The sequence below is a fragment of the Canis lupus genome, chromosome 8 (assembly GCF_011100685.1).
Source record: "Canis lupus familiaris isolate Mischka breed German Shepherd chromosome 8, alternate assembly UU_Cfam_GSD_1.0, whole genome shotgun sequence".
In the NCBI taxonomy this organism is placed as follows: Eukaryota; Metazoa; Chordata; class Mammalia; order Carnivora; family Canidae; genus Canis; species Canis lupus.
In genome coordinates this window covers 48633447-48647301 of record NC_049229.1, presented here as the reverse complement: position 1 = coordinate 48647301, position 13855 = coordinate 48633447, and the positions used below count along the sequence as shown (strand labels likewise).

At 44.2% G+C, this 13855-nt stretch overlaps 2 long non-coding RNA genes across 2 annotated transcripts; both read right to left on the bottom strand.

Moving 5' to 3' along the window:
- Window positions 1–7236: 7236 nt before the first annotated feature.
- On the bottom strand, window positions 7237–9741 carry LOC119872902. The gene is made up of 2 exons (XR_005363547.1): window positions 9003–9741; window positions 7237–7957 (listed from the first exon to the last, which is right to left on the bottom strand). It is a non-coding gene; the product is annotated as an uncharacterized LOC119872902 (long non-coding RNA).
- Window positions 9742–10402: 661 nt separating this feature from the next.
- Window positions 10403–13356, bottom strand: LOC119872901. The gene is made up of 3 exons (XR_005363546.1): window positions 13044–13356; window positions 11646–11758; window positions 10403–10998 (listed from the first exon to the last, which is right to left on the bottom strand). It is a non-coding gene; the product is annotated as an uncharacterized LOC119872901 (long non-coding RNA).
- Window positions 13357–13855: the final 499 nt, after the last annotated feature.

The following is a 13855-nucleotide window of genomic DNA, read 5'->3' as shown; positions in this document are numbered from 1 at the left end:
TCCCCGGCCCCGCCGCGGCCACTCCCGCCGCCTGACATCATCCTCCGGGTCCGGGGGCTGCGTGCGGCTCGCGCGCGGCTGTGCGCTAACCTCCATTCTTAGAGATGAGAACCCGGCGGGAGCTGGGAGGGCAGGGAGGCGGGGATTCGTGGAACTGGGCCACTTGCTATTTTTGCATTCCCTGTCACAGGCAGAGGTGAAAACAGAATTTCATCATTGTATGTCACTGGTTTATGTTGGTGGGAATTCAGGCGCTTTTTTTTTTTTTTTTTCCTCACTTAAAAAAGGAGAGAGAAGGAAAAACACATAATACATAAACACAGACTTCTCGGAGGTGCCCTGAACCCTAAAACAATTCTTCGGCTTTTAGTTCTCCTAATTCTTTATCTGTCAGGCTACTTCACTGTCCTTGATTATTTAATTAACAAAAAAAAAGTTATGAGAGTTGAGAGCAAATCCATCTCTCTTCTGATTAGCTCCGACAAAATAGGTCAAGCTTTGAATTCCTGGGTCTGGCCTTGCCTTCCATTCATAAATGGATCTCAGGCCACTTAAGAGAAAACCTAGAATGATTTTATTTACTTGTCCTTTAGAGTTTGAATCGGCTCAGCCCAACACCTAAAGACTGTGTCAAGATTTTATATCCAGGATTTATCCCATATCTCACTTTATACTGTCTTTGTCAATAAAAGGAAAAGGGTCTTTGGATGAGCCTGTGTCCTCCAGATGGCTTAACTCTTTCCTTCCTTCCTATGACCAGAGAGTTGGAGAGTTAATAAATCCATCCTCTGAAAGGACAGAACCATGAATTCATAATTCTTTTATTTGTCAAAGAACTACTGAGAACCTCCTATGGCTGTGCACTCCTATGAGTGCTGGGGGCTGGCATTTACTGTAATGAACAGAGTGGACCTGTTCCTATCCTCAGAGAGATTCCAGTCTTGGGCAGAAGACTGAAAAATCAATAGAGAATTGCAGAGCAGCAAGCAAGTACTTTGACAGAGGTAAGGACAGGGTGCAATGGAATGCAGAGGAGGGCCTGAAGACCAGTATTAGAGGAAGTGACTGTAGTCCAAGAGATGGGACCCGGATCCACTGTCCTCTGGGAAATGGCATGGTAAAGATGGAAATGCCAGAGCCTCTGAAACTGTGATCATTCTAATGTACTCTCACATCTCAATCTACACATGATATCCATTTCAGGACTGCAAAATCACATTTTTAAAAAATATTTTTATTTATTTATTCACGAGACACACACAGAGGGGGGAGAGAGAGAGAGAGAGAGAGACAAAGACACAGGCAGAGGGAGAAACAGGCTCCATGCAGGGAGCCCAACGCAGGACTCGATCCTGGGTCTCCAGGATCAGGCCTTGGGCCGAAGCCGGTGCTAAACCACTGAGCCACCCGGGCTGCCCACAAAATCACATCTTTAATAAGGAGCTCACATGGTGTAGCCGTAAAATAGAGGGAAGTCAGAATCAACAAGTGAAATTATCTTTGCCATTTGCCAAGGTCAGAGTGACTTTGAAGACAGATGTGCGTGTGCCTCTGTGAGCGCAGTGGTGCCTGCCAGCAGGGCAGGGATTCTGTGTTCTGGACAAGTCTGAGCATATAAAAACCAAAACTTATGCAGTTTATGATTATCTGTGTGCAGAGTTCCTCCTATTTGGGGATCCAAAAGTGAAAAGGAGGATAGAATTCCATATCTGATTTTAACCCCAATTGAAAACAAATCTATCTTTCCTCTACAGTTGTTCCTTATCAGATGGAGACTTTTCCTATTTTGCACTTTTCTGGCATTTGAATTAAGAGACCTGACCCACATCAAGCATTTGTTCAGTAACTCTGGAAGTCACTGTACATTGTTTAGCCTGGTGTTATTGCAACATTAAGTGAAAGGCTGCTGTCTGTGCCGCCTACGTAAATGCTGCCGCACACAACCCGTCCCCAGCATGCAGAAGTAGTTATTTATTTGGGGAAGTGTGGTCTAGCGGTGAAGGGTTGTGGTCAGAGCACGGGACCAGAAGTCAGGAAGATGCGTATAGCAAAATCAACTCCTTCAGGGACTTGGGGAAGTCGCTTCCTTAGACTTGTTTAACATCTACATACTTCTGGCCTTTGTCTTTTTCATGTACTGATATTCACTTAGCACCTAGCACAGTGCCTGGCCCATAGTAGGTGTTCAATAAATATTTATTGAATGGACAAGTGAATGAATGAACATCTTCATCTAAGCAAGGCAAATATTGTTCTTTATGGGTACTTAGAAATCAATGGAGAAGGTTCTTTGAATCTTTGGAAAGGCTGAACAGGCTGAGTCTTTTATTCTTGGGTATGAATAGGCAAAAATTGGGAAAGAGAAAATAACAAGATGTTAGGGCTATTTTCAGCTGGTGCAAGCTCTAAAGAACACCCCAGCAGTTCGTGATGAAAGATCAGACTTGCCCTTGTTATTGAGCCCCATGATAAAGACAGCCAGTGCCCATATATAAATGCCACATTGTCTGCAATGACAATCACCATGTTACCACCACCCTCTAATTTATTCATTCTAAATGTCTGGACCCAAGGAAGAGAAGCATTCCACAGTTCCTGCAGGACTCACACACACATGACACCCATGGAGGGTTTTAGGGGTCAAGGTTACTCACCCTATGGCTCAGACAGTGAGCAAAATAGACTGCTCCTATTTTAAAACAGTGGAACACAGGATTGCCACCACCATCTACACACACCACACACACCACCACCACCGCTACCACCGCTGCCACCACCACCACTAATTAGTACTAGGGATTTAGCCTCTTTGGGAAAAACTTCTCCTTCTGAACAACTCTTGGCTCTTTGACAGGAGATGATGATTCAATGGGATCCCCGTCCTTCTGCTAATGTGAGCATTTAAATAAAGCTCCGTGTGGACCCTGGGATATACTCCGTCTGGAGCTGAGGAAACGGGAAGAGTTATGGTGCTGAAGGACACCTTTCAGCCCAAGCTTGCAGCATTTCTCACTACAATCAGCATCACCAGACCCTCATTGCCAGTCACTCTGACATGTCTGCATGGGCAGACAAGCTAGTCCCCTCCAGGTTCTCAGCTCCTCAGATGTCCTGAGCTGACTTTCTGCCGCTCTGGAGAACTTAGCTCCTGGAATTCCAAAAGAACCCCATCTACGTCATGAAACCTACAGGACAACAACACACCCAGACCTAAAACTGTGACTGCATGACTCCCATCCAATGGGAAAAATCTCGGAGTCAGCAAAGGGTAGGGCCAGGGATGGCCAGAATGGGCTGGCACATGACGTGCTCCAAGGTGTTAAGACATCTCAAGCATAGTTTACGCCATTTTATCCACTACCTTGCTCAACAAGAAAGATCTTTAAAAAAGACAGTCATAAATTGTGATGCCAAAAAAGAAAAAAAAAAAATCCTTAGTCTAAACCAGGAAAATCCCGACTGGTATGTAAGAATTCAGAGTTACACTGCCTGCTGATCTAGAGTAGAATTTCATCCTCAGATATGAACACTTTTCGTCCTAGTTTAGTATTTGACTCTGTCCTACAAGAAAACTTCTAGTTGCAACTCCCAGATGAAGTCTGATTTTCCCCACTAATATCTTACCTGGGTGGCCCTGGGTGGCAGTGAGTTCTATAAGAGATCACTGGTAAAATCCCCCAAAATGGCTACTGAAGAATTCTACCTTCAGACTCTGGCCCACCCTAGACTGAGAGGTAATCAATTAAGACGGAGACAGATCGCACACTGAAAAGTCCACTTTCCTACTTAATGGGGCTCTGAATTAAATCATAACATTGATCACTAAATCATAAATCCCTCCAAATCTGTTTAGTGGCCAATTCACAGAATTACACTTAGAAAAAAAAAAAAAAATCTACACTCTTTACTGAGATCCACCGAGTATATGACCCAGCCTCTGCCGAGTCCTCCAACCTCATCTTAAACCACTTTCCCTCATTTACTCCACTCCAGCCACACTGGCCATTTTTCCGTTCCTCAAATATGCCAAGCTGGGTCTGTAGGACTTTTTACCCATTGTTTCCTCTTCTCCCATGGTGACTCTTCCTTCATGTCTGCTCAAATACCAATTCTCTAGAAAGCCCATCCTGCCCCCCATCCAATGTGGCATCCCTCAGCACCTTCTGTCACATTATCTGATTTTATTTTCTATCTAGGACTTTTCACCATGGGACCCTGTTGGCTCATTTATATACTTTTTCATTGCCTTCCTCTACTAGGCCATAATCTCCACGAAAGCAGGGACCTTATCTGTCTTTTTCAGTAGGAAACTATCCTCAGTGCCTAGCTTCTTGACACTAGAAGGCACTCAATAAATGTTTGTGGAAAGAATGAACATTAAACAGAAAGCTCAAGCTCATCCTCTATTGTCCATGTGGCTGAAAAGGCAGCACAGATTCTCTCTTTGGATAAGGGAGCTTGATGGGCGACTTCTGACCTGTACCCTCCACAAGTGAGCAGAACCAAAATCCTGATCAGGCATAATGATTTAGATGCTTATAAACCCCATGCATACACACTCATTCTGAGAAATGTACAGACCCATCTCATTTGCTGTCTAAATGCTTCTACTACCTGTTATACAACGACCCCATCCAGAAACACTGATCAGCACAGCAAGAAAAATTCCATCTAGGGCAGGTGAGTCCCCAAGTCCTTTCTTTTTCACAACCTCAAGTTAATACCACAAGCGACTTCTTAGAAAATATTTGGGCATTAAAAAAAAAAATCAAAAGAAAATATTTGAGCATAAAAGTTAAAAACCTTTTTTTTTTTTTTTTTTTTTTTTTTTTGTTTAAAAGCACTAAGAATCAGGCCATAATAAAATGTTTATGGCCCCAATACTAAAATGGTTATGGTACCCTCCCAAGTGGTTCAAAATAAAAACAATATTAAATTGCAAAATAAAATTTTATGGAAAAAATAAAGCTTTATAAGTATGCTGAAATAAGGCCAGAATGCGAATTTGTGAGGGAGGGAAAAGTCTCTGGCTCCCCCAGGAACCATGTCTTGCACAATAACAAGCCCTCAATAAATAGAATGAGGGCTATAGTTTTCCCAGTTTTTTATTGAATGCCATTACCCCCATCCCTGCCCCTGTCCTGGCCCCAGCATGTGCTTCCCTGGCTTCTTGGGCAATCCAGCCATGATCGGACATGTAGCTAGGGCCAGGTCAGTATTTGTTGGGTATTATTAGACTTGCACTGGACAGGACTGGAGTATCGCATACCACAGGCTCACCTGAGGCCTGGATGCAGGACTTACCTACATCAGCCCTATCTAGGCTGGAGCTGATCTGCAAGGTTACGTCAGGGCATCACGTGCTCCTACCCCATTCAGATTACTTGGCCCAGTGGATGGGATCGGAACCCACAGGATTCTTCATTTGCATCATTTTGTTGCAGAATCATTTTATCCCTTCTTCCAGATTAATCAGGTGGTTTGGAGGGATCCCCGGGTGGCTCAGCAGTTTAGTGCCTGCCTTTTGCCCAGGTCATGATCCTGGTCCCAGGATCAAGTCCCGCGTCAGGCTCCCTGCATGGAGCCTGCTTCTCCCTCTGCTGTCTCTGCCTCTCTCTCTCTGTGTCTCTCATGAATAAATAAATACAATTTAAAAAAAATTAGGTGGTTTGGAATAAATTGTGGGTAAGCTGTCCAGGGGGTGTGGGTGAAGAATCTGTGTTGTCCCCTGGTCTCTGTTTGCCATGAGTGGGACACCTCACAGTAGGAGGGACTTTGGGGTCCATTTGGAGGTTCGTTTGCTACTATTACTTTGCCATCCAAGTCAAGTTTTTTGAACCAGGTCTTCATCCAGCTGGTGTCTGTCTGAGCTTGGAACTTGGAAAAGAGTGAAGCAAGGGGTTGTGAAATAGGCCGGGGAGATGGAGAAAACCTGGTGTTCTTCAAATAGCACTCTGCTTCTTGGTCTGCAAGATCAGCAGGCTCACCAAACATCAGCTCCAAGCCACAGTGAGTATTTCGACACTCCTTACCCATTTCTGGCCCGTGTGGTAAAATGACCAGAGAAGTACATTAAAAAATAATGGAGAAAACCGAAGAGTTCCAAATGAAGTGATTTTAGATTATATGTTCAGATAAGAGCAGCCCTGTGGTGTTTATATCACACATCTGGCTTGAGATTAATTTAGTTATAGTCTTATCAGATATCTCTATCCTACTTTCTATTTTTCCGTTGGCTTCAGAATCCCCTCCGGGGAAGAAAGGGATTTCATGTGACTCAAATTATTATTATCTTGCATAAGAGCCAGAAAAAAACAAATGGTTACCTGCAGGTACTAGGTAAGACCTCTACAAAGTTAATTTTTTCATGACTCAAATTGTACAGGCACAATTATCCTATTCCTTATTCTTCATCCCATACCTTTACTGACCATCTACTATGTGCCAGTCACTGGAATCCATAGTAAATTAACAAACTGCCTATAAATAAGTGACGCTCACAGTCTACTAATGTTATAAACAAGTAAACAAACAAAAATGTCAGATGAAAGTGAGTGCCGGGCAGGGTATTAAAATGGAGGGATATGTTGTGATATCTCAGATTAGATGCAAGGAGGTGACTTTTGTCATGAGAAATAAATGATGAGAAGGAACCAGCCAGGAAGGACAAGAACAGAGCATTCTAGGCAGAGGAAATGCTTCCCAATGTAGAGTTAAGTACTGGGAAATGTAACTCTCAGTTCTCCCAAACCTCTGAACCCAGCAACCCTCTGTCCTTGCAATGTGTACCTCAAGCTTTACTCTCTGAGTTGCCACCAAACCATCTCTCCTTCAAATTTTGGGTCAGTGCTACCAAATTCGGAAATGTCCCAGCTATTCCCAATTTACTTTTGTCCCTAGCTGTCACTAGACTTCAAACCGGGCCTGGACAGTTCTATTTTATTTTTATGCAATAACGACCCATATGGATCCTTCTTATAAATGGCTCCATGCTAAAATTGGTGGTTGGTAAGATCTTTCTCAACAGCTTAGAGTCTTAATAGAAAGCCCTGAAAAGCAGTGACGTAAAGAGCCCTAAACCAGGCTCTGAGGTCTTCCAGGACCCTTTCACAAAGGAATTTGAAAACAGGCACATTCCATTTTGCCCTTTGTTAGAGAGCTATTGACAATAAACAGAATTCAGCTTAGAATTTGTGCTGTAAAACAGCAGAACACTGAACAAACCACGCTTTCTCACCCAGGGCAACACTCTGCTGTATTCTGCTGATATTCACACAGGGTTTAAGAGGAACATTTGGGAAGTTTATGAGGGCCTAAAGTCTCAAAGCATTAGTTCCTTGAATTCTTTGTTATTTTGACTGCACTGAAGACTATTCCACAAGCCATTATCAGAATCCACCCATCTTCAGTTCCCGTAAATATTATGTCTACCCAGAACTATGTGAACTATTTCATAGCTGGAATATGAACCAGGCTGTGAAACCTGCTAATGGGAATGAAATAAGAGGAGCATTAAAACCTAAAGGAGAGAAAATTCAGTAGTAAAGAGAAAAGTAGACTAAAGGATTATGTATGTTTTGGGGAAAGAAGATAGCTCACCCCTCAGGGACTGCACTTGATTATTTAAATCCAGCAGCGAATGTACCCTGGCACATTCTTGGGGGCGCGAAGGTGACTTTCATTATAACAAGTAAAAGAAGCTGAGTTCAGCTCTCAAAGGTCATTCTTGTCGTAGTGATACTAACTGTTCCAGGCAACAGAGAGCAAGGGAAACGGAGGCAGCAACTGTCAACTGTCAGTGATTTCCTGGGAAAAAGCCAAGTAGGCAGCTGCTGCTGTGTATTCTAGAGCTGAGACTGAACTCAGTCCCGTGCCAAACCTCTGATGCAGACCATCTCCCATCTTTGGCAGCCCTGGCCTCTAGGGCTTTTTCACATTTGTGAAAAGGCATTGTAACCTGGAAAGCAAGAATTAAATGTGAGTTACTAGCGTTAAATCATATGTTCTCTGCCCCCACCTCCTGCACTCTCCTCCTCTCTCCAGATGTCAAACTTGAAATATCAGGTCCTCACAACAAGACTTCCCTGAGCACCCAGGCTTTGCATTTGTAGCACTTCACACCATTTCTAATAATAATCATTTAGAAAACAGTTGGGCTAATATCTAAAAGATAAGTCACACAAGGGTTGGGATCTTTGTCTTGTTCTTTGGTGAACCCCCAAACACCTACAGAAGACCTAACACAAGTAGCTGTTAACTGTTGATTGAGTTTGTTTGGTTCTGTGTCCGCTCCAGGAAGGGAGAAATCTTGCCTAGCTCACTCATGATGGACTTGCTAGCCCCTAATGTAGTGTCTGGCCATGTACTAGCTGCTTGAAAAATTCTTCCAGAATGAATAGAAAGAACAATAGCTAATATATATTGAGTGTTTGTTCAGGGATTATGCTGAGCATTTTACAGATATTGTTATGTTATTTAATATTCACCCAAATTCAATGATACAGATATATTAATATGCCATTTTGGCTGAGTAGTTTCAATACATTCTTAAAAATAATGATCTTAAAATTCACTAATCCACAATGGATAATTGGGCTGTTTTCTCCCCAGTATAGTAGGTAGATAGTGCCCTGCTGACCTGAATAAGTGAATTTATTTTCCTAGGTATCTAGCAGGGAGTAACTGATGAGAGAGAAACAGTCTCATGGGACTTAATTATTCTTAAACTGATTTGAATTCAACTATAGCCTCAATTTCTATTTACCTTTAGGAGGAAAAATATATATAATACATAATACTATATATATATTTATATATGTAATACTATATATTTCTATATAATACCATATATTTCTATATAATATATATAAAATATAAATATATATATAAATCATATAAATATATATATATAATTATATAATGCTGGTTGCATTGGGCTTATATACAACCACACAAAACATGTAGAGTATGGAGTGTTTCCACTTCTAACCAACTGAGCTTACCTGCCAAGCAGTGTTTCCACTTCTGCCAGAGGAAACTGCAAAGAGGAAAAAAGTATGGGCCAAACCTTGCCCAAGATGCTGGTTAAACTGGCTCTGCTAGTGTCTCCTGCACCTGCCTGGGACACCAGTTGGAAAGCAAGCTTGTTTCCTCCTCTGGGAACCGTGCCAATTTCCACCATTCAGCCCCATCTGATCTGGCTAAATGAGGCATAGGGCGGTCACAATCCCACCTCCCCAGGTAATCCTAGAAGTGTTTGGGTGGGTGGGGCTCACTGGAAGCAAGGACCCAACCAACCAGAAACAGACTGACACAACCCAGAGTGGAAATAATTCCAAGGGAAGTACTCAAAGTATGATATTCTCACAATTGTATAATATTCTTACCCTTCCTGGTGAGATTATGTTACCAAAGAAACTGGTGATCCAAAGGTGCACAATGCAGAAGTGGTCAGTTTGATTAGGAAAATTAAACAATCCTTGAATTAGATTTTTACCTCTTGATTTCTCTGTCTGCTCTTCACCACTGTCACCATCACCCCATGGAGACCAAGAGGGAATAGAACAGTTAGAGGAAAAAGGACAAAGCAGGGACTTTTCATAGAGCTACATATATTCCATTTAAAAGGACAGTCCCGGGATGCCTGAATGGCTCAGCCGTTGAGCATCTGCCTTTGGCTAAGGGCGTGATCCCGGGATCTGGGATCAGGTCCCATGTCGGGCTCCCTGCAAGGAGCCTGCTTCTCCCTCTGCCTGTGTCTCTGCCTCTCCCTGTGTGTCTCTCATGAATAAATAAATAAAATCTTTAAAAAAAATAAATAAAAGGCCAGTCTTTTAGTCTTAGTTTCTGTCTTTTTGACTTTTTTAAAAGTGTGAAAATGTCCTATTATTTATAAAATGATGGTGATAATAAATGGTAGTTGGTAAAATTAAAAGCTGGCAACCGATGTCAGTTTACCAACTTTAGAAAACTCTGCTGGCCCCTAAAATCCAGTAGTGTGGGAACCCCTGGATTACTGTACAATAGTGTCCTCAGAGGCTTTGGGAGAGGATGGGGCAAAGAATCTCCCCTTTTCATGTATGAATAGAGCTCCAGATCTGCTGGGTGGGCTCTGACTATCCTCTGTCACCAACTGGCACAACTATGAGGGCTGACTTTGAGTAAAATGAATCACGTTCTCTAGACTCCCAGGATCCTGTTTTTCAGACCAACCTAAGAGCCCAGTGTCCTTCTGTGGTGCTGTCTCACCTGTCAGGGAGGAACGTGTCTGATAACCTAATTTAGGTTAAATTTTAGTTTACTACTTGTCAGAAAATTTGTACTTTTTAAAGGATGTATGTATTTGAGTGACAGAGAGAGAGAGAGAGAGAAGCAGACTCCCCAGTGAGCAGGGAGCCCCATGCGGGGGCTAGATCCTAGGACTCCAAGATCAGGGCTTGAACCAAAGGCAGATGCCTAACCAACTGAGCCACCCGGACGCCCCAGAAAATTTGTATTTTAAAGCTGAGACCTGAAGAGAGTAGTAAATGCTAACTCCAAAGGCACATTCCATTGACAATGAAATCTTAGGGACAGTGAGGGAGCATGCCTTGACATGGGACATATCAGATCTCACAGGTGGGCCTGCTCCTGAATTATACCCAAGTCTACCTTGACACTGCTCCATTTATAGGTCACCTTGCCTAGTAAAACATTTTAAGACGTAAATGCCTTCTGCTTTATGATTTTCAAAGCCCTTTCATGAACATTTCTTAATATATCCCTCCTAACAGTGCTGAAAGATAAGCAGGGCAGGTAGCAGTACCTTTGTTTTTATGACTAAAGAAAAGCCATACTTGAGGAGTGGTGGTTGAAGAGCTGCATTCAGTTGTGGCTGGGATGGGCAAGACGGACAATGTGCACTTTGGTGTTAGAAGGCCAGGTAGGCCATGCTCACTGGTCCTCCTGGCCCGAGACAAGGCCTTTCTGCTGTGGAAACCTGGTAGGTGGAGGCTCCAGCTAAAATGAGGAGATGTTGGGGGAAATTGTGCCTATTAATAATAATTGAGCATTTATACACCATTTGGTATTTCCACAGTACCAACTAATAATCACTGTATCATTGTAATCCTCTTAGGTCTACACAAACATGGAGGGTCAGAGAGTTCTCCAGATCCCATTTTATAGATGAGGAAATAAGCTGGGGAGATTAATCATCTTGTGGTTTGAGAAAATCAGCAGCAGAGCAGGACAGCACGGTCCTTAGGTTGAATTTAGTCAGCTACATGGAGCAGCTCGGACAAACCCCAGGGCAGGAAGGGTCTACGCCTGTGTGTGTGCATGCAAGCACATAGGAAACAAACGGCTGTTTTCAATACCATCAAAACTATAATCCATTTGGTATTTCCTGGATTTAAAACTCCCTAGGCCACACACCATAGCCCACAACCATGTTTGGGTGATGGTCAAAAGAACAAAAGGGAAGAACTAAGTCTGGGCGGGGGATGGAGAAGGACATGGAAGCTTTGAGATTACAACTGATGTCCTTGGACAGAATCATAAAATCCAGTTCGTGTGCTAGCGTCAAATCTAGGCGCTTAGAGATTCTGTTATCTTCCATCACACTCCCCTCTTCCTCAGCCACACTGAGAAATCCCCTCAGTCACCTCTCCTAGCTTTTCGGGTCATCTTCGGTGAATACTGTAAATATTGCCTCATGATTACTCTTTCTGTACAACCCAGATAGGTTGGCTCTCAGAGACCAAGACATTCTGGATTCCTGGAAACGTAAAGAGAGATGTTAGAATTTGAAAGGGATGTTTGATGGTCTAAAGATGATCTTATATCAGACTTTCAAATATCCCTTGGCAGTGTCAGGACAAGAGGGAGACTTGCCTAGCAATGTAATGTATTTACTGGGTAAATAGTAAGCACTTGCAGTCTCTGTGACTTAATCAGAATGAAGTTCATTACGATAAAGAGCTGTGCCCTTTGGTCCTATTTGCATTAAGCAGGCTCCCAATTTCATTCACATCTCCGAAGGAAATTGTAGGCTATAAGCCGGCCAAGGAGTGGTGGGGAGGACAGCTAGCAAGGATATTCACCAGAGCAGATAAAGGGGAAAAGAGGTAATGGGCTAAGATTACAGCAGAGAGAACAGATGCCCTTCTTATCAATTCCAATCTATGAAAGTAATTTTGCTTTCTTGTTTTTAACTTGAGGTTTGCATCAGTCCCCCTCTCTCTCTCTCTGGGTTTTGAAAACATATTATCAGGTCATCTAAACCTTTTATGAAACATTTCAGACTTGTATGTGCATGAGCTGGTGAAGATTTATTATATTTGACACCATAACTAAAGATTTTAAGGCATTCTTTCAAGCACAACTTGACTGAAACCCCTGAGGCTAGATCCCTATCTCTTGCCAGATGTTAACTCGGTTTCACTGGTGGGAGCCCAGGGTAAGGTTAAAACTGTTTCTGGAGACATTATCTGTACCTCAGAATGTTTAACTCCATCAGTATACCACTATTATATATCAAGAAATCTGGGATTTCCAGATCAGAATCCGCACCCCCCCATCCACCCCTGTCTTCAACTTATTTCTATTTCTTTCAGAGAAGTCGTGGCCCCCCTCGTTTTGAATTAAAATAGGCAAAGAGAAGAGCCTAAGATTCAATGAGTCCATGAATAGAAGTACCAACCCTTGTCCTTTGGGATTCTTTGGTATTTGCTCAAGGTACAAGCAATCTGGGCATCTCTGGGTAGGAATACGGATAAATGATGTCATTCAGCAGAATTAGGGCCAGACGGAAAAATGTAGCCAAATCCTGCAAGGGGTAGCCCTGAATCCTGGCATCAGGTAGGAAAGGCCCCGACTGCTCGGGGGTAAACAAGTGTAGCTGTGAAGGCAGCACACAGTTCCTGGGATGAGGCTGAGAGGGGAAGTGCATTTTCGAGACGTGAAGTGGGGTAGGGTCGGGGGTATAACACCAAATACTGGGCTGCGACAGCCGCCAGGCCCCAGGGCCGTGATTCCCACCATGGACCTGGGTCACACAGGACCTGTGTCATCCTGAGGCTGTAAATCGGTAGGTGCAGGCTGCACGTTGAACACGTTTTGTCCTGGACCCTATCCCTGGCGACGGATCCAGACCTCAACCTCCAGGATCTGTTTGAGAAATAAACAAATAGGAGACAAACAACCAAAACAGCAACACAGCCGAGCGGGCGCGGGCGGCGAAGCTCCGCCTCTGGAAGCCTCGGGCCAATCAGAAGCCTGTTGCTGGGGCCTGGTGTTTGGCCGCCTGACGTTCCCATGGAGACGGAGGAACGTTACACACTAAACACCGGGCGACGCTGACGTCTATGCATTATATCCATGGAGACGACTGAGTAAACGTCATGCCCCCCGGCGCTCCCCCGCCCTCCCGCCGCGCCAGGGGCGGAGGGAGCGACGCAGACGTCGCCGTCACGTGCCGCCGGCCGCGAGCGAGGCCGGGTGGGCGGGGCCTGTTGCTATGGCTGCAGCTGCGGCGGCTGTTGTTGTTTGGAAGCTGGAATTAGAAAGCGCTGAGACGGCAGTGGAGCCAGGACCGATCCTGGAACAGCATCTTCCGCCCCCGGGCCAGAGAGGGTTCCCCAGCCCCTGGAAAGCCAGGACACCCCCTCGGCTGTCCCAGCACGCCTCAGCCCCGGGTCCTGAGCCAAGATCTGTGTGCTGCCTGGGACTCCGGACTGAGGGCCAAACCTAGACCACTCCCTCCACGCTTCGTCGGCGGTAATTGTCAGGGTGACCTCCCAGACCGCCGTCTCCTCCAGACAGCAGCGGCCCACAGGTCAACCACTGCCCAAACTGCCTGGCCCGCGACACAGGA